The 26,005-nt window shown below is 48.0% G+C and overlaps 1 long non-coding RNA gene across 1 annotated transcript in view; it reads right to left on the bottom strand.

Moving 5' to 3' along the window:
* Positions 1–18,294, bottom strand: part of LOC117096295 — a 73,851-nt gene extending 55,557 nt beyond the window's left edge. Inside the window, exons 1-2 of the long non-coding RNA XR_004442440.1 lie at positions 18,221–18,294; positions 2,826–3,007 (exon numbers count right to left, since the gene is read on the bottom strand). This is a non-coding gene — a long non-coding RNA (uncharacterized LOC117096295). The remainder of the gene's footprint in view (positions 1–2,825; positions 3,008–18,220) is intronic.
* Between the last annotated feature and the right edge of the window lie 7,711 nt (positions 18,295–26,005).

The raw sequence follows: 26,005 nt of genomic DNA, 5'->3' as shown, positions 1-26,005 counted from the left end.
CAGAGTAATTGCATTACAAGCCTGGTCAGCCCAAATGTTTGGGGATCTGGGATAAATAAAAAAGAAATAGCTTGCAAAGTGATCTCCAGTGTTCCATTCCTGGACGGTGCTGAACCCTGCTATTCTATTTGCATGATTTAGCGAAAGGAAGTTTGCATTGATATGTAAATAGTAATGCAAGTAGTTTACATTGGAAAACAAAAGCAGGAAGCACTGCCTATTATATTTTATAGCCATTTGACTACAGCCTTTGTTGCTGCCAGAATACACAACAGCAATTATACTGGACCTACAATTTAAATAGCTCTGCTTCACACAAGTGTTTCAGCAATAACATTCAACAGTGGAATTACTTTGCCATTTGCATATGGTGTTCTTGTTTGAAGGTGTATTCTGAATTTATTGGGCATTTTTATTAGCCCTCAATGTTGAGTTGGTATGCGCATCTTGTAGAGAGAAAAAGGTCTTCAGCAGAGAAGACTCTGAGTGCACGAAGATAAATGGCACCCACTGTTTCAGAAGGTGGCTTAGAAGGACGGCTCTGAGTGCACATGTTTCATTATTATGGGATAGAGAGGACATCCATTGCATACTCAGACCTCTGCGAGAGTGTCCAGATGACCCGAGTACTTCTTAGACTCAACTCCTTGAAGAGCGCCATTGATCTGAGCTGCAAGTAAGGATCTGTGGAGGACAGGCTTGTGGGTATTAAACACTTGTATTCATGACCCAGAGTCCTGTGCCAGCTGCATGAAGGAGGTGAAACCACCTTTGCAGAAATTTTATCAATGTGGAAATTATGACAGTGAAAGAGATCTGATGTCACCCACCCCACTCTTGCCTTTGGCTCTCAAGCTGCCTTAATTAGTCCCTGGCTTAGACTTAGCTAACTTTGGAAAACCTTTAGGTTATAGTTTAGATGATAATAGGCTGTCCCCAAAGTTCAACAGCTTTTGCCTTTGTAAAGCTAATGAGAAAGCCTGGGGCTAGGTGAAGGAGAGGCACCTGAGTCTTGCTAAGGCACAGACGTAAAGGATTGCCAGCAATTATTCTAGAGGTCACAGGATATCCAACTTCACCAGTTACTCCCGCAGATAACACCACTAGAGTAGAACCTAAGATGGGTCTTTTGAGATGTCTTTTCAGGTTTTTTTGCATGTCTGACCCACATGGTTCCACCTGGAACTGCCAACCACTTCTGTGGCCCTAACCACAGGCAACTCAGCTCTAGCGGACAGCTCCCACCCACTATGATTTCATCTCCACCCCAGCCAAGGAGTAGCAAGCACCCATTTTCCAGGTACCTCAGCTCCACCCCTATGATTTTAGCCCAGCCAATCAGCAGCAAGCACCCATTTCCCAGCTACCCCAACTCCCATCCCCATGATTTTATCTCCATCCCAGCCAATCAGCAGCAAGCACCCTTTTCCCAGCTACCCCTACTCCCACCCCCTATGATTTCATCTCCATCCCAGCCAATCAGCAGCAAGCACCCATTTCCCAGCTACCCCCACTCCTTCCCCCAAACTACCTTTAAAAAACCCCTAATCCAGAAGCCTCAATGAGATCAATTTGAGTAATAACTTGTCTCCCACATGGTGTGGCTGGCCTCGCCTCAATGAAACTCTTTCCTTACAGCAACACCATGGTCTTTATTTGCACAGTGGGCAGAAAGAACCCCCTGGTTCTTCCGCAGCAGGCGGAGATGCCATCTCAGTGTGTTCAGGAAGCCTGCCCCTTCTTGTGCCCCCCAAAAGAGCAGGGGCAGCATTACTGACAGCTTGATGGAAATGCAGAATCTCAGGCCCCTCCCCTGACAGATCTGCTGAGTCAGAATACACATTTTAACAAGATCCTCAGACGGTTGGTGACCACACTAAAGTTTGAGAAGCACTGCTGTCATGTAGAGATAATTGCAATATTACCAGGAGTGAGAAATACATTTACATGGAAACCAGTTACCCATATGTTAGATGCAGTAAGTTCCTCTTCAAAGGTTTAACTTGTTCAACTTCCTTGTTGTTTGTTCCTAAGAACAACTTCCTTGTACCTCCTCGCCCCTGGTTACCTGCTTAGTTACCTGCTTTGTAAACAACTCTTCCCGCCAGTCCCGACCTGTAACTCACATCCCCCTTGCCCTTCCTTACTTGGGAAAAAAATTCACAATAGCCAATTGGGTCAGCTTAGATTGTGCAGTCCAACCCCAGCCCGTGGGGGCATGACACAGAGGTAGGGACTGCATTAGAGATAAAAACCCCTTCCCTCTTTTCTTTGGTGTGCTCTCGCAGCAGCCAAGAGCACCAGCAACACCCTTCTGCAGAAGTAAACTTGCCTTGCTGAAAAGTCTTTTGCTTGAGTGCTTGTTTTCTTTGCAACTCCGAGCTCTTATTTCCAACATATATATGCATACATGGTGTATTAGTCCATTCTCAGACTGCTATAAAGAACTACCTGAGACTGGGTACTTTATAAGGAAAAGAGGTTTAACTGATTCACAGTTCTGCGTGGATGAGGAGGCCTCAAGAAACGTACAATCATGGTAGAAGCGGAAGGGCAAGCAAGGCACGTCTTACAGGGAGGCCGGAGAAGAGAGAGAATGCAGGGAGAAGTGCCACACAGTTTTAAACCATCAGATCTCCTGAGAGCTCACTCACTCTCAGGAGAACAGCAAGGGGAAACTCCACTCCCCTGATTCAATCACCTCCCACCAGGCCCCTCCTCCAACACGTGGGGATTACAATTCAGGAGAGATTTGGGTGGAGACACAGAGCCAAACCATATCATATGGGTGCGCCAAACTCAAAGTTCAATGACAGGTTACTTACTCTTATGATGGCTGATGAACTATGATATTTTCTGTCCCACTCCATTTCATTCTGTTCTGTTTTAAAATATCGGTAACAACTCTCTCAATCAATCTCATAACCCATTAATGGATGGTGACTCACAGTTGTAGAAACTCTGCTCCAGGATTTCAGTTTGGCAACGTGAATATCTGGACTGCCTCCTGAAGACAAAAAAAAAGAAATCAGATAAAAATTGTTTTAATTAAGTGCATACATTAACTAACAAATAAAGCAAGTAATGCCTGAGCCAAAAACTAAAAGGAAACAAAAAAAAAGAGATGGGCAGAGCATGAAACCCAGTTTTTACCTTGAGGTCATTTGTGGTGAACTTAAACATTAATTGTCAGGGACTTCTAGAAGAAAGAAAGCAAAACCAGAATCTTCCCAAGATGGGGACATCACATGAGACCCTCCCTCCCTAACAGGACCTTATAGGTGAAATACAAATGCCCAGTCCCCACAAGACAGTGCAGGAAGAGGTCTGTCTCTAAATGTGTAGGAAGGGAAAATTTCCCTCTAAGTATTCTTAACAAAAAGTCAGTTCTGGTGTGGATTAACAGCCCAAACTTGCTAACTGCATGGTCCAAACAACATGTCAACTAAGCTTTCATGTTAAAGAGACTCTAGACTATATTTCCCTCCAAATCCCCAAAGGCAAGTCAACCTAAAATAAACTGCTCAGGATCCAGGTTTCTTCAAGCACAAAGTGTGAGGACAGCCATCCAGGGACATGGGACACCAAAGAATGGTGGGCAGTGCTCCCCATGTGGGCAGTTCTCCCCATGTGGGGAAAGGTAAGGACCAGTTATATAGGCAAAAGCAGAGGTGCTGAACAGAGTTACAACATTTTCCATAATACAAACAGGAGAGATTTGATTGGCTACTCTTATTTATTTTATTTTAGTTTATTTTTGAGACAGAGTTTCGCTCTTGCCCCCAGGCTGGAGTGCAATGGCACAATCTTGGCTCACTGCAACCTCCACTTTCTGGGTTCAAGCAATTCTGCTGCCTCAGCCTCCTGAGTAGCTGGGATTACAGGTGCATGCCACCACACCCAGCTAATATTTGTATTTTTAGTAGAGATGGGGTTTTACCATGTTGGCCAGGCTGGTCTCCAACTCCTGACCTCAAGTGATCTGCTCAACTTGGCCTCTCAAAGTGCTGGGATTACAGGTGTGAGCCATCGCACCCGGCCTGATTCGCTACTCTTGATTGCACTCTTGGAGGGTTGCCTAACATTTTAGTGTAGAGAAGTAACAGCCACAAAGGTCTACTCTCTAGTTTGAATGAGTAACAGGTAGTTGGAGTCACGTACAACATCTCAACACACAGGTCAGGAAGCAACGATCATACCTCAGAGAAGAAAAACAGCCAAGTTATATGATTCCACTTCTAGAGCTTAACTTTTCCCCTTGGTGTGATAAATTTGGAAGGTTCTAAATTTTATTTTCTTTTTACAGAGACAAACACAAATTCTCTCTGGAGTAAACCACTTCCATCCCAGGGCTATGGAACATCTCATAGGAAAAGTTTCAAAACAGTAAGCACTTCCTGGTGAACCAAATCACAAAGTAGACAAGGAAAAAGGGACAGTGAGCAAAAGCTGGCAGAAAAAATGATGAAGAGAATTAAAGACAATAAAAGACCCAGACCAGTAACATGTTCCAAGAGATAAAGACAGATTGTGAAGGCGAGCAGCAAGCAAGTAGAGTTTGAAAGAAGCAAATGTAACCCCTGAAAGTGAAAAACATCACTGTCGGAATTAATAATTCACAGGACAGATTTAATGCCTGATTAGGCAAAGCTGAAAAGGGAGGAGGATGAGGAAAGGAGGGAGAATTAACAAGTTAGACATTAAATCAGAATAAATTATACAAAAAGACATTAAGACAAAGAGACGGAGACTAAGAGGGGTCAGGAAGCACAAAGGCAGAGTGAGAAGGTTTAACACACATTTAATTGGAACTCCCAGAAAGAGATGAAAAGAGACAGAGACAGTATTTTAAAAGATAATGGCTGGTAAATTTCCAAAAAAACAAACCCCATAAAATCAATTAAACATATCAAAAAGGCCAACTACTTCCAAACAGAACAGATATGAACAAAATTTCCACAGAGAAACATCATAGTGAAATTATAGATCATCAAAGATAAAGGGAAGATCTGAAAGTAGCTGGGGAGAAAAGAGAAATTACTTTCAAAGAACGTTGAGCCCAAACGCTGATTTATCAGCCTCAGCAACAGAAGCAGCAAGATGGCTGAATGAGATCTACAATGTGTTGAGATAAAATAACTGTCAATATAGAAGTCTATCACTGGAAATAACATCTTTCAACAAGGATGAAATTTAGACACCAATATACACATGGTGTGCACCAATATACCCTATCTAAAATTGGTACAGAATTAAGTATATATTTCACACAGAAGGACAGCGTTATCAGAAGGAAAGTCTGAAGTGGAAGAGAAGAAAGAAGTGCAAAGAAATTGGGAAATGTGGGATAAACTTACCTCTGCCAAACTACAGTAATAATATCTCATGGAGTTACAAAAAAAGAAATATTGGATTTTTGACAACTAAGGTAAATCAGTCAGAAAGAGTTGACTAGAATATTCTGAGGTTTCTGTAATACATGAAGAAGGCTTAGGAGATTGATTTTATAGTTTGATTAATTAAGTGTATGAGTGACAAAATGTGTAGACTAATCACGAAAATAATAGAAATACAGTGTACAATGCCCAAACTGTTAGAGAAAAGTTTTAAAGGGGAAAATTCGCTGCAGAATAAAGTAAAAATGGAGGAAAAACTAAAGAAAGATTAGAAGAAAAAAAAAAACATATGAGAGTGATTATACTGTCAGATCTATTACCGGCTCACACAAATGTACGCAGCGCAAAAACTCCATCAGAAAGACAAAAACAACCAGACTATAGTCAATAAAATTCAACTATAGTTCACTAACAAGAGTATGTTAGGTCATTCTTGCATTGCTATAAAGAAATACCTGGGGCTGGGTGCAGTGGCTCATGCCTGTAAATCCCAGCACTTTGAGAAGCTGAAGCAGATGGATCACCTGAGGTTAGAAGTTCGAGACCAGCCTGGCCAATATGGTGAAACCCCATCTCTACTAAAAATACAAAAATTAGCTGGGCATGGTGGTGGGCACCTGTAATCCCAGCTACCCAGGAGGCTGAGGCAGGAGAATTGCTCGAGCCTGGGAGGCAGAGGTTGCAGTGAGCGGAGATTGCGCCACTGCACTCCAGCCTGGGCGACAGAGCAAGACTCCATCTAAAAAAAAAAAAAAAAAAAAAAACACACAAATATCTGAGATGGGGTAATTTATAAAGAAAAAAGGTTTAACTGGCTCACGGTTCCGCTGGTTATACAGGAATCATGGTGGCATCTGCTTCTGGGGAGGCCTCAAGAAGCTTCCAATCACGGCAGAAGGCAGTGGAGGAGCAGGCACATCACATGGCAAAAGCATGAGCGAGCAAGAGAGCGAGAGAGAGAGAGAGAGAAATGCCACACACTTCCAAGCAGCCAGATCTTGCAAGACCTCACTTGCTATTGTGAGGACGGGGACTCTTGTGAGGGGATGGGGCTAAACCATTCATAAAAAATCCACCCGCATGATCAACCATCTCCCACCAGGCTCCAGCTCCAACATCAGGAATTACAAGTCAACGTGAGATTCAGGCAGAGATATGTATCCAAAATATACCAAAAAGTAATAAGAAAAATATAAAAGCATAGGAAAGTTGAAAGATAAAAATTACATAGTGAATCTAGTTATATTAATATCAGAAATAAATACATTTTAAAGTTATTATTAAAGGCATTATTAAGAAGAAAAAGAAGGACCACTATATAATGCTAAAGTTTTCAAGACACCAGGAAGTTGTGTTTGAAAATGTTTCTGTACCTCATAATGTGTATCAAAGTGAAGACAGCAAATGTGAACCCGCAGTGATGGAGATACCACTCTCGGTAACTGACAGAACAAGCAGAAAAGGAATCTGCTAAGAAAATAAAAGATCTAAATAGCACAATTAACAAGCTGCACAGAACAACTGAAGAAGGGACATTATTTTAAAACACACCAAGCATGTTGGTGAAAGTGGCCCCCAAAATCCCAAATTTGGTGAATCTATAAATATAATAACTTTGATGAGTCACAAACAAGATAATTAAAAGGAGACACCAAGGCACAGCGAGGTCAAATTATTAAAATGCAAAAACAAAATCTTAAAAGCAGGCAATGAGAAATAATACGTTACACACAGAGGAACAATGATGCGACCATTTCTGATTTCTCATCAGAATCTAAAGAGACCAGGAGACAATGGAAATACATCTCTAAAAGAGAAAAATGTCAACCCATATGCACACATAAAGAAAGTAACTTCAAAAGTTAAGGTAAAACAAAATATTTTTTTTGTTGTTGTTTTTTTTTTTTTTTTTTTTTTTTTTGAGGTGGAGTCTCGCTCTGTCACCCAGGCTGGAGTGCAGTGGCCGAATCTCAGCTCACTGCAAGCTCCGCCTCCCGGGTTCCCGCCATTCTCCTGCCTCAGCCTCCCGAGTAGCTGGGACTACAGGCGCCCGCCACCGCGCCGGCTAGTTTTTTGTATTTTTTTAGTAGAGACGGGGTTTCACCGTATTAGCCAGGATGGTCTCGATCTCCTGACCTCGTGATCCGCCCGTCTCGGCCTCCCAAAGTGCTGGGATTACAGGCTTGAGCCACCGCGCCCGGCCAAAACAAAATATTTTTACATGAATCACAACTGAGAAAATTTTTTCCCTACAAAATATTGCTTAAGAAAGTTTTCAAGCTGAAGGGAAATGTCTATGGTCTTTTGACAGATCTCAACAAAGGAATACAAATTTTCAGAAATGCTAATTATGTGGATATATACAAAAGAATTTTAAAATGAATATATATATATGAATGTCTGTTTTGGAGGTCCCTGAGTTCACCCTTGGTCTTGATGATTCACAGGAGGACCACACGGGACTCAGAAACAGTTACGGGTATGGCTACGGTTTATTACAGCGAAAGGAGACAGACTCAAAGAAAGAAACAGGTACACAGAGCTGAGTCAGGAGAGACCAGGCCAAGCATCCAGTTGTCTCTGCCCAGTGGAGTTGCATGGACGGTACCCACTTAATTCTCCCAGCAACAATGGGTGATACTGCGTGCAAAGTGTTGCCAATTAGAGATGCTCGCCTGAGCCCTGGCGTCCAGGGATTTTACTGGTGATCAGTCACATAGGCATGGAGCCCCCAAAATATTGACTTCAACTACTCAGACTCCAGTTCCCCCGGAGGATAAACTGATGAAGCACAGCCCAAGGCCTCAGGCATAACCCCCAAAAAAGCATTCACTGCGAGTCCCACTGTTATTAACATGAACCGTTTATCGAACTCAATCAGCATGGCCCAAGACTTCAGACATACAAAACACTCATATCAAGCAGAACGCCCCAAGGGCTCAGAGTTAATCTTGGTTAAGGTTTAGCCCCAAATACAGCCCTTTCTTGGGAATGTGCAGGCTTTGAGCAACTCAGACCTACTGAGTTAACCCTTTTCTGCACAGTAGATAGACATACATAAATATACACATACCGTTTTTTCTTTTCTTAGTTTATTTGAAAGACATAGAACAGCAAAAATATATATGAGATTTATAACCCAAACAGCAGTAATGCACAACAGCAGCACAAAGGACTACCCTGTTATAAGGATCCTCTGTTTCGCAAGAAGTCTTACCAACTCTAAGTAGATGGTGGTGTGAACGCCAAATCCCTGAGAACGTTCTCAGTTTCGGAAGTGTATTTTGCTAAGTTAGGAACGCATGCCCAACCCTAAGTAGATGGTGGTGTGAACGCGAATCTCTGAGACCGTTCTCAGTTTCGGAAGTGTATTTTGCTAAGTTAGGGACGCATGCCCAACTCTAAGTAGATGGTGGTGTGAATGCGAATCTCTGAGACCGTTCTCAGTTTCGGAAGTCTATTTTGCTAAGTTGGGGACGCATGCCCATGATATAGCCTCAGGAGATTCTGACGCCATGTGCCCAAGATGATTCAACCATACTTGGCTTTATACACTTTAGGGAGACATGAGACATCAATCGGTAGATGAATTTTAGTGGGGAGGGGACTTGCACACTTTTGTGAGTTTTACCTCCAGGAGCCCCACCAGGGTCCCACAAAGAAGACAGGAGAAAAGAACCTCGGGTGCTTCCAGCAGGTGAAGGGAAAAAGCAACCACAGCATTCTGTTCTCCTCAATGAGTCCCGCCCTCAGAAGAAGCTGTTTTACCAGAGCCAGTTCGACAGGAGAACTAACTAACCTGGGAGAAGAAAGTGGCCAGAGGAGTCTGACTCCTCTTAGCTCCTTAGTTCCTGGCCCCTCTAAGTCTCCATCTCTGTCTTTCTCAGTGTATTTGTGCATCATTTATTCTGATTTAATGTCTAACTTGTTAAACCCTAACTCGGGATAGAAGGAATAGAAAATATTGTTTTAAAGTCTTTGCACTACCTGTAAAATAGTTGATGTTATTTTAAAGTGGACTTCACTTATTTGTAAATTTAAATTGCTGACTCTAAAAAATTGTTAAATAGCATAATTGGCATGCTAAGAGAGAAGAGAGAATGAATTAGATAAAATGCTTAATTAAATCCAGGGAAGGTGACAGGGCACGATGGTATACACGTGTAATCTCAGCACTTTTGGAGGCCAAGCCAGGTGGATCACTTGGGCTCAGGAGTCCAAGACTAGCCTGGACAAGGGAGCAAAACCCTGTTTCTACAAAAAATACAAAACTTAGCCAGGCACGATGGTGTGTGCCTGTAGTCCCAGCTATCTGGAGGCTGAGGTGGGAGGACCATTGAGCACGGGAGGTCAAGCCTTCAGTGAGCTGAGATCACGCCACTGCACTCCAGCCTGGGTAACAGGTTTTGCGACCCTGTCTCAAAACAAACAAACAAGGAAGGCAAAAAAAAAAAAATGGAGTGGAAGTAACACAAAAAAGAAACCATAGAAAACAAAAACATATGTGGCAGATACTAATCCAACTATATTAAAAATCACTTTAAACATCAATGGTCTAAATACACCAATTAAAAGACAGAAACTGTCACAGTAGTTGGAAAAAAAAAAAAAAAAAAAAAAGACCGAGGTATATGTAGTCTACAAGAAACCCACCTTATATGTAAAGACACAGATTCAAAGCAAACGGGTGGAGAAAAATATTGCATGCTAATACGAATCAAAAGAAAGCTAGAGTAGATACATTCATTTCAGGCAAAGCAGACTTTATAGCAAGGAAACTTATCAGGATAGAGGGGGCGTTACATAATGATAAAAGGCTCAATTTTCCAAGGAGATATAATAATCCTTAATCTGTATGTGCCAAGTAACAGAGCATCAAAATACACGAGGTAAAAACTGATAGAACTGAAAAGACAAATAGGAAAAAAAAATAGCATGCATCTGTCGGGACTGCCGGAACTCCGTCCGAGAGCAGCACGGAGAACTCTGTGGGCCTCACTTGCCGGAGGCCAACAGACCTCTCCTTACCCACCTTCTTCCCCTGAAGCTAGGTGACAAAATAACTTGCAGTTTTGCTCCTACCCTTGCCTAGTCGCTGTTCCTTTGCGCCCGCTCTAGTGGTCTTAGAAAAACAAGTCAGTTGGTGCCGAACCGGGAGGAGACCCCTCCTCGGGGCCCCCAGGGTCTGGGGAGCCTCCTCCTCCTCCTCGCTCCACGCCGCAGACGGACCAGGACCTGAGACCCGCTTCCCTCACTCTCACGGCCTCTCTGGGGTAAGTGCCCTTGTCTCCTCTTTACCTCCCTCGGCCAGAAATCCTGCGCAGGTCCGGGGTCCATTTGGAGCTACCAAGTGGCTCGGGAGCCCGTTCAGGACGGAGACGTCCGCCTGAAGGTAATCTCCACTTAGGCTTCAAGAGCCTCTCGTCTGTCTCTGCTGGTTCCAAAGGACGCTTTGAAGCCAGGCAGGGATCCATTCCCATGTCCATTGGGTCCATTGTGTCGGTAAAGAGGAACAAATGGGAAACCCCCAGTCCAAATTTCCAAAGAGCACCCCCTTGGGGTGCCTCCTAGCCAATTTAAAAACCTTACAGCTTGAACAAGACCTTAGGAGGAAGCGGTTAATTTTCCTTTCCACTGTGGCGTGATCGACCTCAGCAATTTCTGCCAGTGGCTAGGCAAGTGGTCTGAAATTACGTACATACAAGGCTTTTGGCCTTACGCTCTCGTCCCGACCTGTGTAGCCGGTGCTCTTCGGCCCAAGTTATGCTAGCCAAGGACGCCGGCTCACAGGAACCCAAAAAAGAGGAGTCTTCATTCCTTTCTGTTCAGCCGGAGGATCTAGGGTTTCCCTCACTTCCGCCCTATACTTCTCCTCCCTCCGCCCGGACTCCTCCTTCCTCTTCCTTACCTACTAGTAATCCACTCAGTCCCGTGCTTCCTTCGGGGCCCCAACTGGCTGTCTTGAGTCTCCTGTCTCTGCACACACCCGCTCTAAGTGCCCTGCTGATGCCTCCACTCCTGCCCCACACCCTCCTACAGTGTTAGCGCCTTTGCGAGAGGTGGCTGGGGCGGAGGGGGTAGTCAGAGTACATGTCCCTTTTTCATTGGCCGATCTTTCCAAAATTGAAAAGCGTTTAGGGGATTTCTCAGCTAATCCCACCGTGTACATAAAGGAATTTAGATATCTTTGTCAGGCTTATGACTTAACTTGGCATGACCTCCAGGTTATCCTAACCTCCACCCTAAACCCTGAGGAGCAAGAGCGCATCCTAGTGGCCGCCAGGCAGCACGCCAACCAACTACATTTAACTGATGCCACCATCCCACTAGGGGAGCAAGCAGTCCCCTCGGCAGACCCAGACTGGAACTACCAAGCAAACCAGCCTGGGCGCCGTAGGCGAGACATAATGGTTCAGTGTTTGTTGGCTGGTATGCAAACAGCCTCAAACAAAACTGTAAATTTTAACAAATTAAAAGAAATTATACAAAATCCAGAAGAAAATCCAGCCGCATTCTTAAATAGGCTGACTGAGGTTCTAACCCAATATACCCGGTTAATCCGGCCTCCCCCACAGGGCCCACCATTTTGGCGTCTTATTTCATTTCTCAATCAGCTCCTGACATTCGTAAGAAACTTCAAAAGGTAGAGGATGGTCCTCAGGCACCAATACAAGATCTGGTTAAATTAGCCTTTAAGGTCTATAACTCCAGAGAGGAGACGGCTGAGGCAGTGCGACAGGCACGCCTCAAACAGAAGGCCCAACTCCTAGCAGCGGCTTTACAGCCCAGTCGTAACCCCAGACCAGAGAGTACACACTCCGCAGACTCCAAGGCTACGAAAGGAGCCTGCTATAAGTGCGGCAAGGCGGGACACTATGCCAATAGGTGTCCGCAAGGTCCCCGAGCCCCAACGCAGCCTTGCTATAAGTGCAAGGCGTCAGGACATTGGGCCAATGAATGTCCTAAGCCTCGTCCACCAGCAGCCCCCTGCCCTGCTTGCCAGCAGGGAGGACACTGGAAGTCTGATTGCCCCATCCTGAGAACAGGTGCTGCGTCTCCACGTGACTCCCTTTCCCAGGATCCTGGGAGCTCCTTCCAGCTCCTACATCTGGACGACAATGACAACTGAAGGTGCCGAGACTCGGGGACCCCCATCACCCTCGCCGAGCCGCGGGTAACTCTCCTGGTAGCGGGTAAGACAATTAATTTTTTAATAGATAGCGAGGCTACCTATTCTGTTTTGCCGTCCTTCTCTGGACCTAGCCTTCCATCCAGTATCTCTATAGTAGGAGTAAGCGGAAAGCCATCCACCCCACGAAAACTCCACTCCTCAGTTGCTGCCTGGCCAACAACTACTCTGCACACTCATTCCTCATTCCCAGCTAAAGAGGGCCCCCACCGGGAACAATCAGTGGACATCAGTTCAACTTTCCCCCACTCGCCTCAAACTTACAAAACTTTCTTAACTAGTTCATGCTCCCTGACCCCTGGCGCTTAGCTCGCTTTCTCACCATCTTCTACATAAACCTATCAGACTTTCAATACATAACCCCAGACCCAGATCTACCTCCAGACAATAGTCCAGAGCAGTGGTTCTCCCATCTCCTAACCTTCATTGAACGTCTCCAGTGGCAAGGGACACTCCGTGACTACACGTAAAATGAAGTCTCATTTTTATACTTATATTGCTGTTTCACTCATACACTCAGACCTTTGCTAGTCCGCCTACTGTATGGCAATTTTTTTTCTCATCACTGAAACTTGGCCACAAGACAGCCGAACACACTCAGTAGTACATAGTTCTGCCAGTTGTCTTCCTTAAGGCTATCAAACTTCTCTCCACACAATAGAGACCCCTTTCTCATGGCTCGCACTTATCTGCCAAAGGCTAGACTTAACCTACACTGTGAATATAACCAATCTCTCCCACTGCTTCCTCTGTGAGGCTTTAGAAGGCCCCCACCTAGTGGCAGCCCCCTGCCCATGGCCTTCAACACAACTGGTCAAACATCCCACAATTCACTTACACTCCAGGCGTCACTATACCAGAAATCCAAACTGCCCAATCCTTCCTTTCCGTTATTCAACTCCAAATTCATCCTGAGGTAATCATACTCAGGCACCCAATGGAGGCCACACAGCCCCCATTGAAGGCTATTTCTCGTCCAAACTGCCCAATCCTTCCTTTCCGTTATTCAACTCCAAATTCATCCTGAGGTAATCATGCTCAGGCACCCAATGGAGGCCACACAGCCCCCATTGGGCTATTTCTCGTCCAAACTGCCCAATCCTTCCTTTCCGTTATTCAACTCCAAATTCATCCTGAGGTAATCATGCTCAGGCACCCAATGGAGGCCACACAGCCCCCATTGAAGGCTATTTCTCGTCCAAACTGCCCATCCTTCCTTTCCGTTATTCAACTCCAAATTCATCCTGAGGTAATCATACTCAGGCACCCAATGGAGGCCAAACAGCCCCCATTGAAGGCTATTTCTCGTGCAACTGATCTCTCTCTAAAACTCTTACCATACAGCCATTAACTGATCCCTCTATGTCTCCGGTCCTTGGTCCCCAGTCTAACTTTATACAGCCAGGCAGAAGTAGCAGAGCTTTTCCAGCAACTTTCCATGCCACTACGACACCCCCATAAAAAAAAAAAAAAACGGGCTGTTTTCCTCCCTCTAGTTATTGGAATTAGCTGAAAGCCTGGCCTCCCTGCAGCGCCGAACTACCTCAATAGCCTAAGTAGCTGCCCAAAACAGGCGAGCCCTAGACTTGCTTACAGCTGAAAAAGGAGGCACTTGTCTCTTCCTTGGAGAAGAGTGCTGCTATTATGTTAGCAAGTCAGGCCTAGTAGACACTAACATTCAAACCCTCAATAAAAATAAAAAACTGAGATACAAAACCTTACCACCCCAACCTTGCCAGGACCTTCCTTCTGGGTTTTGCCCATATTCCGACAAATGCTTCTATACCTCGTTCCTATACTAATACTGTGCCTTATTTTATTCTTCATCCGTACGTCCAAATGCCAACCATGGGCCCCGACCTTAACGACGCCCCTTAACAGCAGGAAGTAGCCAGACAGACCACGGCGCCCCTTTATCACTATTACCAATAAAAGTTGGACTGTTTGGACGAACGGAGGCAGATGGCGCACTTCCGGTTCTTCATCTCCCCCAACTTTTCCCGCGCGCGCGAAAATGCAGCCGACACCCGGAAGGTGCAGACCAACTGGGCATGCGCCAGGTGACGTCAATCTGAAGAGACCAAGATTTACCTGGTCGCACCTGCAGAACGCCCCCAGACACGCCCGTGCCCCGCCTATCGCCCTCCCACTCCCAGAAAAGCCGCTCCGGACCAGTGCCACGCGCGGACTTCCCAGCTTCCCCACTGCCGTCGGGACTGCCGGAACTCCGTCCGAGGGCAGCATGGAGAACTCTGTGGGCCTCATTTGCCGGAGGCCAACAGACCTCTCCTTACCCACCTTCTTCCCCTGAAGCTAGGTGACCAAAATAAACTTGCAGTTTTGCTCCTTGCCTAGTCGCTGGTTCCTTTGCGCCCGCTCTAGTGGTCTTAGAAAAACAAGTCAGCATCTTATCTCACACAATACAAATTAATTTGAGATCTATTACACAAATAAACATAACATGAAACTATAAAGCAATAAGATAAAACATAGTGGAATCTCATTATGATTTGGCAGTAAATAAAGATTTCTTACACAGCACTTAGAAAGCAATAACCATAAAACGTTGATACATTGGAATTGTTGAAATGAAGAATTTCTGCTCATCAAAAGATACTGCTAAGTAAATTATGCAAGCAGAGAATGGGAGAAAATATGTATAAAATATATAACTGACAAAGGATGTATATCTGGATAAAAACACACATACCTTTCAATAATAAAAAAGACACATAAAGAAAAATGGGCAAAAGATGTTAACAGACACTTCACTCAAAAAACTATATGAATAGGCAACAGACATTTGAAAGGGTGTTCCAAATCATTTGTCAGGGAAACGCAATGAAAACAACAGTGAGTTTCCATTACACACCCACTAGAGCAGGTACATAGAAGGAGACTGGCACTGTGAAATATCAGTAAAAATTTGGTGCAACTAGTACGCTCATACATCACAAATGAGGATGTAAAACATCACACTCACTTTGCAAAAAGGTTTACAGATTTCTTACAAAGCTAAGTATTAATATATACGTTTTAGCTCAGCAGTTCCACTGCTAGGTATTTATCCAAGGGTAATGAAAACGTATGTTTACGAAAACACTTGCCCACAAACATTTGTAGCTGCTTTACTTACAATATATAGTTATTGGTACAACACAGTTGTCTATGAATAGGAGAACAGATACAATTTAAATCTCAAAGCATGGCCGGGTGCGGTGGCTCACGCCTGTAATCCCAGCACTTTGGGAGACTGAGGCTAGTGGATCACTTGAGTTCAGGAGTTCAAGACCAGCTGGGCCAACATGGCAAAATTCTGTCTCTACTAAACATACAAAAATTAGCCAGGTGTGGTGGTGGGCCCCTGTAATCTCAGCTACTCGGGAGGCTGAGACAGGAGAATCCCTTGAATCCGAGAGGCGGAGGTTGCAGTGAACCGAGATTGAGCCACTGCACTCCAGCATGGAAGGCAGTGTGAGACTCTGTCTCAAAAAAATAAAATTAAATAAAAATTAAATAAAAACAAGTTTTAAAAAATCTGCTCAACATCTTTACCTCATTTTTCCAGCAAAGTGAGTAGCTTTGTTGGCCAAATTATTGACCCACAAATTTCCCTTAAACCTGTTTGGTCTCTGGCAGCAACACTCCCCATCTGGAATGGGGAGCCTGGCATGGGAGAGGAAAGGAACCATACATGTCCTTGTCCTGGAGTATTTCCCATTGATTCAGCCAACAGTGCAGAAGACAGCCTGTGTCAGGATGCGTGGAGGTGGCCGTGCGGTGCATAAGGTGAAGTTAGGTGCATTTATCAGCCACTGCTACGTAATGAGCAGCACACACAACAAACACTTTTTGTTACTTACACCCCTGCAGGCCACTGGGCAGTTCTGCCAGGCTGGACTGGGCTTGGCCCTAGCTTCATCCTGGGGCCAGGTCTGCTCCTCATGGTTCCCACCCTCCTTGACCAGCAGTTACCAGAGGAAGCATATTCTTCCCATGACAAAAGACAGGAGTGCAAGAAGCTAGCCCAGCTCACAGGTGCCAGTCAGGACTGCTCATGCCACGCTCACTACCATGCCACTGGCCAAAGCTAGTCCAGTGACCAAGCCCACATGGGTGGCGGAATAAAACCTCCTCCACCACTGTGACGGTTAACTGTAGGTGTCAGCTTGGCTGGGCTAAGGGGTGCCCAGATAGCTGGTAAAGTGTTATTTCCGGGTTTGTCTGCAAGGGCATCTATGGGAGAGACGAGCGTTTGAACCCACAGACTGAGTACAGAGGCTGTGTCCTCACCCGTCTGGGCAGCCATCACCTAACTGTGAGGGCTCCAACAGAATGAAAAGGCAAAGGAAGAGAGATTCTCCTTCTCTTCCCGAGCTAGCTCATCCCTCTCCTCCTGTCCTTAGACTCGAATTTACACCAGATTCTCAGACCTCTGGACTCTGACTCAATCACACCACCAGCTCTCCTGGTTTCCAGCTTGCAGACTGAATAGTGTAAAAGTTTGTGGGCAGGCTGCTGTGCCTCACGCTTGTAATCCCAGCACTTTGGGAGGCCAAGGCAGGTGGATCACCTGAGGTCAGGAGTTTGAGACCAGCCTGGCCAACATGGTGAAACTCCGTCTCTACCAAAAACACAAAAATTAGCTGGGTATGGTGGCAAGTGCCTGTAGTCCCAGCTACTTGGAGGCTGAGGCAGGAGAACTGCTTGAACCTGGAAGGCAGAGGTTGCAGTGAGCCGAGATCTCACTACTGCACTCCAAAAAGCTTGTGGTCTCTGTAATCCTGTGAGACGATTCCCATAATAAATTTTCTCTAATATGTATATCGATATCTATATCTATATCTATCTCTCTATAGACCTGGCCCCTCCTGTCATGCAGTATTGACCCAGTGGGGAGCTAGACATTAATCATAGCCCCACATCTATCTATCTATCTATCTATCTATCTATCTATCATCTATCTGTCTGTTTATCTATCTACCTACCTATTTATCCATCCTATTGGTTCCATTTCTCTAAAGAACCCTAATAAGGGAGAGAGATTTGCAAAGTCACACAGCAAAATGGGTAGGTACAGGAAGGACAAAGAATTGGAAATAATTCAACCAATCCTGTTCACCTGTGGAGAAGCTAACCATCCTGAAAAACAGCATATCCCCCCAGTCTTGGTCAGCTACACTAAGGGGTGGGAAATGATGACACGATCACTTTATCTCTGCCTCAGGTTCAGGAGGTATTTTCTTCCCCATTGCCGGCTAACTATGGAGTTGATATTCCATGAAGGAGGCTAACTCCAGAGGCCGCACTCTGAACCACTATGCACTGCAGTGGCTCCAATCTACATAGGCTGACTGCCTTGTTAGTGCAGAGACACGCACTTACCGATCACCTGCTGCATGCACATTGCTGTGTCATGCTAAGCTACCTGCGGACCCACCAGCCTGGTGCACGCGAGCCCCACGCGTTCACTTCCTCGTCTGCTTCATCTGCCGAAGTCTTCCCAAGCCCTGACCTCAAGTCTTGCTGGTAAATATCAAGTCAGCTCAATTTCCATCTTCTCTCTGAAACTCCTGATTGTATTCCAAAGGCCAGACAGATCCATCCCCCCTCTGCACCTGTAACGTTCACTCACTTATTTATTCATCCATTCGACAAGTATGATGTGAGCGCCGACCTGCATCCGCTCCTGTGCTGACCTGCATCCGCTCCTGTGCTGAGTACCCTGGGAATTCAGTGGTGAACCAAGCAGGCCTGGCCCCTCCCCTCATGCAGTATTGACCCAGCAGGGAGACAGACATGAATGCGATCACACGATTAACAATTCTGGCTCATGTTCCAGTGGGAAGTCAGGTGGTTCTGAGAAAAAGGTATGTATCCTGGCCAGAGGGCAAAGATAGGATGAGGAATGAGAAGGAGCTGGGAGAAGAGCCTTCTATTCAAAGGGCACAGTGGATGCAAAGGCTCTGGGGTGCGAGAAGCGGACTCTCCACAGCCCAGCATCAGCTCCACTCAGGCCACCAAAACTGAATGAAATGCCCCCACAGCGTTGGGTTTGCAGGGGTCTTTGGGCATGCTGATCAGGACCCAAAGGTGTGTACAAGTTAGGTCAGGAGTGGGTCCAGGGTTGTCTCAGAGGGGTGGTGGTCGAACCTCTCTGCATGGCTTTCCATGACGCTGGGATGGACCTGGCTATAGACCAGTCCACTTCTACCCATCCTCCCAGCATCTGGTCCAGGACCTCAGAGAGGCTGGCGGTCCATCGTTTCCTCCCTGTGCTCAGCAGAACCAGACCTCCAATTCTGGTCTCCCATGCAACCACGTCTCGGTCTTCTGAGAACTTAATCTCCACTACTGAGGGGTTTTTGAGGTGTGACTGATGCCTCGTGTTAAAATTGGGGTGTGGGTTCTCTTGAGAACGATTTCTTTTTTTTTTTTTTGAGACGGAGTCTTGCTCTGTCGTCCGGGCTAGAGTGCAGTGGCCGGATCTCAGCTCACTGCAAGCTCTGCCTCCCGGGTTTACGCCATTCTCCTGCCTCAGCCTCCCGACTAGCTGGGACTACAGGTGCCCGCCACCACGCCTGGCTAGTGTTTTGTATTTTTTAGTAGAGACGAGGTTTCACCATGTTAGCCAGGATGGTCTCGATCTCCTGACCTCGTGATCCGCCCGAATCGGCCTCCCAAAGTGCTGGGATTACAGGCTTGAGCCACCGCGCCCGGCCTTGAGAACGATTTCTAACGGCACCTTCCAGTTTAGAATCTCTGCCACCGAATTTGTCAAATTAAGACATTTTATTGCCTCCTAGGAGCATGTGAGCTTGCCATCTGCACCCTCCTTCAGCACAATAATTCTCTTTATGTCAGGTTTAATCCCATCTTGGACTCTAATTGAGATTTCTGGGGGAACATGTGTGTGGAGGGGTGGGGGGCAGGGGTTGTTACTCGGTGGGAAATGGACAGGAAGGTGCCTCATCCATCGCCTAGATTCCAAGGGTTATCAGAAGGCAGGTCGGGCCATTCTAAAAGAGTTTTCCAAGGATTGAGATGAAACTTTTTTGTTACTGGCAGCTCTGTAGAACTTCATATTCAAATCACCCATTGATCTCTCCTTAACTATGAGTCCACCCCACTTTAAGGAGAAGAAGAACGCATCAAGTTATCCTTGTGCTTCCTCCAAACAGCCTTAGAGTAAAGTATCGACTTCTTTCTGATTTACATTAAAAAGGCAGACGCTGATCTTCCTGCTTCTAAGGTGCTCAGCAGGTTCTGAGTGCAAAGGGCAAGACTCGCAACTTGTGACACACAGAGCCTCCAGGGCGCCTGCTGGCGTCAGAGACGCTGTCTCCAGGGCCCCAAGCCCTGACCCTCGAGCCCTCACTGGCCCTCAGGGAAGCTGCTTATCAGGGATGAAGTCCTCCTGCCGGGGCTGGTGTGACAGAAAGGCTCCAGGAAGCCAACCGCTCTCGGGGCACACACAGTGCGGAGCTGGGAGTTGACACCAGGCACAGGTACACTCAGGGTTCTCTAACACACCTGAGGCTGAATGCTTGTCTCCCACCACAATGGCGGCTGATGTGCACATATGTGCATGGGTTGACAAACTATGGATATTTCCAACACACACACAAACACACACACACACAAAAACACACAAACACATGCACACACACAAACACGCACACACACACAAACGCGCACAAACACACGCACACACAAACACACGCACACACGCAAACACACAAACACAGGCACACACACAAACGCACGCACACACACAAACACACATGCACACACGCGTGCCCGTATTTTAAAATGTGCATAGGGTGGGGGGCATGCATGGAACGTGACATGCTCCTATCTGCACAGCCTGTCCATGTCCCGAGGCCACCCAGGGTGACCAGCAGCCACTGCGAAGGGAGGGAGGGGCCGAGCAGATGACTGACAACCCACAGCACCGACAGGGGCCTTTTGGTTTCACTGCAGGGACAAGCCAGGACAAAGAGGGCTTTCTCCAGGTTCCACCCGCCTTCCCCAGGCTACTCATGCAGACGACCCACACTGGAGGGAAAATCATTGAAAATCATCAGGATCAAAAGCACCGGAGTGGCTCAGCCGCAGCCGCAGACGCCACCTCATCTCCGGTGGAGGGAGCCCGGGAGACTGACCTCTTCCCAACAGTCGACTTGGCTGGGTGACACCAGTGGGAATCATCCCCAAGAGACCACCCAGGAATCCAGGAATCACAGCTGCTCCCACCCAGGGAGATGGGAGAGAGCAGGGCCTCCGAATCTCCCCAGCCTCCACCTTCCTCGCCACATCTGCACGCACCGGTTCTTATCAGGAGCCCCGGGGGCCAGCAGAGGCAGCTCTGGAGCCCCCACTCCCAGGGGCGGGTTTTCTCCACCCCTTGGGGACTTGCCCAGAGGAAGGCCTGGAGGGACAGGTGCAGGCATGGACCCGCCTTGGCTGCCTCTCCCCACACCCCAGAAGGCGACACCCACTCAGGACATGACGGCCGTTGGGTGATGGTGGGTGCTGTTCCTGGACAGCAGTCCTGGGCCTGCCTCTCCCACCTCCTGGGAAAGTTCTCTGTGGGGCCCCAGGAGCCTCAGCTCCCAGCTCTGGCCACGGTGAATTCAGAGCCTGGGCCCAGAGGTCCTGAGAATCCACTCTGTGTTCAGGAAGAGAGGCCCCTGCTGGGTCCAGGTGTGAGGCTGACCAGGCCCTTTCCCCAGGGCCAAGGGTGGGAGGGGCATCGCACAGCCGGTGGTGAGGAGGACCTGGGACCCCTGACAGGTGCCGGGTGCTCAGCACAGGCCTCGCCTTCACCTCCTTGAGTCATCCTGGGGCTCCCAGGCCCATCGAGGCAGGAGGGGGGCAGGGGGCTCTACAGGGCTGGAGTGGGGACACGTGTCTGCCCCGATGCCCACATCCCTAGGTCAGTACCAGCTGACCCTCCTCGGGAGCTGATCCTGAAAGCGCCATCTCCCCAAGGAGCCACGAAGGGCCTGTGCCTTTCCAAGTGGAGGTGATCTGAGAGCTGGGCAGCAGGATGGACACCGGACACTGGAAGTGCCAGGGTGTTTGGGGCTCCCAGGATAATCACAGTGATGGGGAAGTGTGAGGCAGCCACCTCCAGCAGCACAGTGACACCCCCACCCTCCACGCACCCGCAGTTCCCGGAGAGCCTTCACCAGGATGTGCTGTGGGCAGGAGCTCCTTGTGAACAGGGCTGGGGCTGTAAGGAAACCCTGCCCAAAACATTCACCTGCCCGGGGTCCACAGGCACCCGTCTTCCTAGCCCCCTCCCCTGCAGCCTCCACCTCTCTGGTTCCCCAGTCCCCAGGAGCCCCCAGAGCTCAGGAGCCTCTAGAGCCCCCAGTGCCAGGAGGGAGTCGGCACCGTGAAAGGAACAGGCTCAGCCTAGAGCTGCCAGGACTGTGGGGAGTGGCCTGCGAGATCAAGGCAGGACATGGGGGCTGTGAGCTCACCAAGGACACATCCAGGCAGGGAGAGGAAGGAGCGCCAGAGAGGGAGCAGGAGGCTGGGCCTGGGGAGCGGGAGGTGGGGGCTGATGGGCGTAAAGGGAGCCTCACCAGCCACTCCCGCCGGAACAGAGCCCACAGCCTCCCCCTCCCTGGTCCCTGCACAGAAGCTCCAGATGCAGAATGTCTTTCCAACTGGCTGGGGCAGGGTACAGCACCAGCTCCCCACACCTCCCAGCCCGGGTGCCAGGGACCCACCTTACCAGGAAGTACAGCAAGGCCACACAGGACCCCTGATCCCCTCAGGGTCCGGCTCCCAGCAGCCTCCCCCACCCACAACTCCTGGGGTCCCCTCAGGGTCCGGCTCCCAGCAGCCTCCCCCACCCAGAACTCCTGGGGTCCCCTCAGGGTCCGGCTCCCAGCAGCCTCCCCCACCCAGAACTCCTGGGGTCCCCTCAGGGTCTGGCTCCCAGCAGTTTCCCCCACTCAGGACCCCTGATCCCCCTCAGGGTCCAGCTCTCAGCAGCCTCCCCACCCAGTCAAGAGGACAGGCACAGAAGGAACTGGGTGTGGCAGGTGGCACCAGGCAGGGCTCCAGCTGCTCCTAAGGCCCCTGAAGGAGGTTTGAAGCAGGGCCCAGTGGAAGCCCGAGGCAGTTTTCTCCACGGGCTCTTGGATTACCTGCCTGGGAAGGATGACAGGCCACGCTAGAGACTTTCTCACCCCACACCTCACTGTCCCCAGCAGAGCTGTGCGCGGGCAGAGCCCCAGGTGGCCGGCCAGGATCACACCATCACTAGGCGGGTGAGGCCCAGGCTCACCCCAGCCTGTGGCTCCCAGGTGGGACTGCAGTGTCCCGGGAGAACTCTCGACCCCACCTAGGGAGGTGGGATGTCCTCTCATCTCTGAAGTTCTTTCCTTTAAACACGGATGCATTTTTCCCTATTCGGAGCCATGTCCGTTCTGGAGAAATCGGGCACTGCAGCAACAAAGGCAAATGTGGCCCAGGCTCCCTCCTGCTGAGCCTCGGCTTTCCCGGGTCCCTGCCTCACGTGAGGATCTACAACAGTTCTTGTCCCGCCTGTTCTTGTCATGCGTTTTTCCAACTCCATCTGCTCCGCACATCCTCCAGCTCCTGTGTTCTCCAGAATGTGTGCAGTGTGCATGTGGGGAGGGTCCCCGTTTCGTGTCCAGCACCCCCACGGCTGGAAAAAGCAGCATCCCCCTTCTGGGGGCCCCATGCCCCCTGCCCACCCTGTTCTGAAGCAGCTGCCAGTTCAGGGCTCACGCTTCCTCTCCGCACGCCAGGAGGACACCATGACACTCGGGAGCTGGCGAGGAAAATGCTTCTCTGCAAACAAGCGCATATTGGACATGGCAAGACAGTCATTTTACAGGGGATGACGGGAGAATGGGATCATGGCAGCCGGTCCGGCAAGCTCCACCTTATCTTCGAGAGAATGCCCCTCCCGTGCCCCCAGTCCAAACAGCGTCTGTGCCCTGGAACACGGAGCCACTGCACCGGGGGCAGTCCTAAACGGCTTGATTTCCATTCTTTAAAAATCTTCTCAGCTGAGCCCAGTTAATTACAAAACTAGTTCACACTCTGTTATTTTGATGTGCCTCCACCTTCCAGGCGGAGTGATTAGGCAGAGACTTTCAGGGGCAGCGGAGCATGGCCTGGTGTCCCTGCTTGCCTCATCGCTTTCAAAGGAGTACCAGCAGGGGGTGGGCTCCATCTAGGATGGGAGCCGGGACCCGCTCGCCAGCCCCACCGCATTCATGCCTGGAAACTATTACAGAGAAATAGCCCCACACATTAATTAGCCATTAAAAACTTTATTTATAAAATCAATTCATGGATACACATCTTGTTAAAATGCAAACTATTATTTCCAGATGACTTTTAAATAAGAAACGAAATGCTAGAGCCTGACAGTGCAGGGCGCCAAGAACATCTTCAACAACAATTTGCTGAATATTAATGAACTGAAAATGTCATTTCTGGTCCAATTACTAGAAGTAATTAGTTTTTTTTAATTACGGAGGAAGTGGAATTTTAATAAGGTCAATTTTACAATTACAGTTTTAAAAATACTAATTGTATTGTCATCAAATCTTATATAATAAATGACATTAACTTGCGAACATCTGTTGATTTTAGTGTAAATAAAGCAAAAAAAATCATTGTATTGAGTTCTTTAGGGAGTGACATTTTATTAATCACGAGAATGAGATTGTGTACAGCACGGGAGACAGGTTGGACCATGCGGGATCCCCCAAGAGGTGGTGTGAAGGTAACACAGAAGGCCTGCAGGCGATGCTTTCTGAATTTTATAATCAGCAGCCATGGAAGGAGGAATTGTGCAATGCTTTTACTGGCATGCCATGAACATAAGCCTCTACAAATACCAGCTTCAAATTCAAACTTGAGCCTGAGCTGCAGGAAATAGCAAGATCCCACTCTGACATTCGTTCTGTCTCCCCCAGTAGGAAGTGACTCCTGAAATCCAGCGTACATGTACCCTGGTTTCCTATCCATCACCAAGCACACAAATGAATCCTGCCTCTCCTCCTCGGGAGCTCAGAGTGACAAGGCAGAGGTGTCTCTCCTCCTCCAATCACCACAGCCCATCTTTCTCAGTCACAAAACTGCAGGAATGCTCAGTCCAAAAGTCCCCGAATACCTCCCCATCCAACTGATGCCAACCCACTAACTCTCCCCAGCAGTGCTCTGTTCAGTCAAGTTAAACCATCTTTGCCCGAAATTGATATTCCAATGGCTTAAGCTACCCGCTCCTCCATAGTTCCACCCTTCCTAATGTTAATTCTTTTGACTCCATGGAATAAAAAGCAAAAAATCTCACTCAGGTAGCCCACAAAGCTCATCTGCCTCCAAGGCAAAGAGCTATGCACGAATGTGTCCCATTCAGTGTCGTGTGCCTCAGGCTCACCAGGGCCACGCGGCACCCCTCAGGGAAGCCGTGGTTCCAGTTTAGATGGTCCTGCTCAATGTTAGCATTCATGCGAATTATAAAAGACTATACATTACTAACACATTCGTATTTTATCTAATAATAACAATAAAAGTAACTTACCACTTACTGAACATCTATTATATGCCAAGACATAGGCATTTTAATAGACATTTTATTTATTCTTCAAGACCCCTGGATATTTCAATAAAGGATTTACATAAATGCACTGATACTGAAGTAAACTCAATTCTTCACAGTTCTGCTGAAGAAGTAAAATAATATCGAGGTTTAAGTAAAAAGCCACAGAAGGGAAAGATATTTGGACCCCACCACCCAGTTCCTTCATTTCACAGATGAGGGAGCAGGAACCCAAAGAGAGGAAACTGTCCCCACATTGCCTGTGCTGCGACTTTGGACACGGAGTAGAACTGTGTTGAGTGAAGAGGGGGAATGGGAGGGGCCTGTGCTGCGACTTTGGACACGGAGATCTGTGTTGAGCGAAGAGGGGAATGGGAGGGGCCTGTGCTGCGACTTTGGACACGGAGATCTGTGTTGAGTGAAGAGGGGAATGGGAGGGGCCCGTGCTGCGACTTTGGACACGGAGATCTGTGTTGAGTGAAGAGGGGAATGGGAGGGAGGGAGGAGGAGATGGGTCTTGACCTCCGGATCCTATGCCTAATCCAGCCCTTCCTGTTTTTCTCCGCCCCACCTTTCCCTAAAAAGCCCTTTTCCATTTGGCTCAGGGACAGTCATCTGGGGTAACTGCCCTCCTGCCACCTCCGAAGAGTGGCATCGTGATGATGGCGGCAGCGGCTCAGCCCCGCGCGTGGCTCACGGTGTCTCGCACTCCAGTCCATTTCCGAACCCAGTAGCTGGGAGAGGGGGGTACCGCAACAATTCTCAACTCTGCTGAATAATGTTGTGCCCTTGGGCCCTGGCCACCGCATCTTGTTAGAC

The sequence above is a fragment of the Trachypithecus francoisi genome, unplaced genomic scaffold (assembly GCF_009764315.1).
Source record: "Trachypithecus francoisi isolate TF-2019V2 unplaced genomic scaffold, Tfra_2.0 Lachesis_group14, whole genome shotgun sequence".
Lineage (NCBI taxonomy): Eukaryota > Metazoa > Chordata > Mammalia > Primates > Cercopithecidae > Trachypithecus > Trachypithecus francoisi.
This window is presented reverse-complemented; position numbering and strand designations above follow the sequence as displayed.